The 2484-nt window shown below is 38.8% G+C and overlaps 1 pseudogene; it reads right to left on the reverse strand.

Moving 5' to 3' along the window:
* Positions 1–10: 10 nt before the first annotated feature.
* LOC102763595 lies at positions 11–951 on the reverse strand (annotated as a pseudogene).
* Positions 952–2484: the final 1533 nt, after the last annotated feature.

Below are 2484 nucleotides of genomic sequence, written 5' to 3' on the forward strand. Positions count from 1 at the left end.
ATTCCTAAAATCATATTTCTTTTGGGAAGAAAACAAGAGTCATCTTGTCCCTGATTTGTTTGGTCTTGATTCCATAAATGATGGGATTCAGCATAGGAGGTATCAGAATACAGACATTGGCCGGCAGTACATGGATATGGGGTGAAATATGCCGTCCAAACCGATAAGTGAGGGCTGAGAAGATCCCAGGACCATAAAAGAGGATAATGACACAGACATGGGAACCACATGTGTTGAGAGCTTATGACGAGCATCTTGGGAAGGAATGAGAAAGACAGCACGGAGAATAAGCATATATGAAACACAAATTAGTATAACATCTAAAACCACTGTTGACATTAGAACAAAAAGTCCATACAAGATGTTTATTCGTATGTCATCACAGGAAAATTTGGCCAACCCAATGTGCTCACAAGCAGTGTGTGGAAGAATGTTACTTTTGCAAAAAGTCAGCCTTTTCAGAAGAAATACTATGGGGAACAATGTACAGTAACTTCTCAGAAAGACAGTTAGACCAATTCTCCCAATCAATGTATGTGTAAGAATGGTGGTGTATCTCAGTGGGTAGCATATGGCAATGTGGCGGTCAAATGCCATCGCCAGCAAGATCCCTGACTCAAAGACAAAGGTGGAATCGATGAAGAATACCTGAGCAATGCAGCGATCCAGGGAGATCTGAGCATGGAACCAGAAGATGGTCAAGGCCTGAGGCACTGTGCACGTGGAGAGAACAATGTCTGCTCCGGCCAGCGTGCAGAGGAAGAGGTACATGGGTTCATGAAGACTACGCTTGGTGAGGATAATGAAGATGAGCAAGCTGTTCCCAAGCAAGGCGATGGCATAGGAAATGAAGAAGGGGATGGAAATCCACATGTGCTGGTCCTCAATGCCAGGGATCCCCAGCAAGTGGAAGACTGTGTGGCTAACACTAGTGTGGTTTAATGTAGTCATACCTGGGGCATATGACCTGGGACTTCACCTTCTATTTACAGAAAGAGTCAACATTTCCAATTGTACTCAAATCTTATGACACCTGATTCTTTTCCGTAAGCAGTGTGCCAGGAAAACTAGGATGAAAAAAGAAATAGGATATTATCTGTTTTTTTTTTTTATAGTGAAGTAACAATTTTACAGAAAAGATAGATATTTATTTAGCCAATAAAATAATATGCTAGGTGATCATGTTAGTTGTAATAAAAGCTACGATGGGAACCCAATTGATTGGGTAATTCAGTCCATTTAGCTGTAGGATGTCAAGTGAATTAGGTGGAGAATAAAATGAAGTCGTCTTGGAGTTTAAGGATTGACTATTGTCATATAAATATTTAATGCATTTAAAACATATCACAATCCTGTGTGATTGATTGCATCTACTATGCAATGGTAAAAAGATAAAAACAAAAGTATATTGTCTGGTTACAAGTTAAGGAGCTTGGATTCTATCCTAGAAGGAGATAGTCAACCATCTTCAGCTTTAAATTGGACTGGAGAGCATTAGATATTACTCTGCTTACTTAACAAATTTTGGCTCTTTACATCTGCCAACCCCACCCATTCTGTGCAACTCTATCCATGGATATGGTGTGCACAGATATTATTTCCAATAAATAAAGTATTAGGATCATTACACCAAATATTTCTGTTTTCATGAGAAATAGTAAATATTAATCCTATTCATATCAGCACAAATAAATTGACTATACAATATGGACATTATTTAAAAAACACTTGTTCCTGCAAGGTTTTCATTGTGGTTTTGATAAATTCAAAATGAAATTTTTTGTACCTGAACATATGCACACACTAAGAAGGAGCCTCCCGGTTTGGCTCAGTAGTTAGAGTGTTGCAGTCACAGGTTTGATTCTGGTCAAGGACTTGCACCTTGGCTGCAGGCTTGGTCCCAGGCCATGGTCAAGGCATGTGAGGGAGGCAACCCATTGATATGTCTCTCTCACATGGATGTTTTTCTCTCTTTGTTTCTCCCCCTTCTTTCCTCTCTCTCTCTTTCTCAAAAAAATTTTTTTTCAATGAAAAAAATATCTTTGGGTGAGGATTAATAAAGAAAAAAAAGTCAACAGAGAGGGAGAATCCTCTTGAGATGCATATCACATTCTGATAGTCAAAATGGAAACCGTAGTGATTACACCAAATATTTCTGTTTTCATGAGAAATAGTAAATATTAATCCTATTCATATCAGCACAAATAAATTGAGTATAAAATATGGAGATTATTTTAAAAACACTTATTCCTGCAAGGTTTTCATTGTGATTTTGATAAATTTAAAATGAAATTTTTTGTACCTGGACATATGCACACACTAAGAAGAAGGAGCCCCCCGGTTTGGCTCAGTGTTGAGGTCACAGGTTTGATTCTGGTCAAGGACTTGCACCTTGGCTGCAGGCTTGGTCCCAGGCCATGGTCAGGGCATGTGAGGAAGGCAACCCATTGATATGTCTCTCTCACATGGATGTTTTTCTCTCTT

This window comes from Myotis davidii, unplaced genomic scaffold, assembly GCF_000327345.1.
Source record: "Myotis davidii unplaced genomic scaffold, ASM32734v1 scaffold58, whole genome shotgun sequence".
Classification (NCBI taxonomy): Eukaryota; Metazoa; Chordata; class Mammalia; order Chiroptera; family Vespertilionidae; genus Myotis; species Myotis davidii.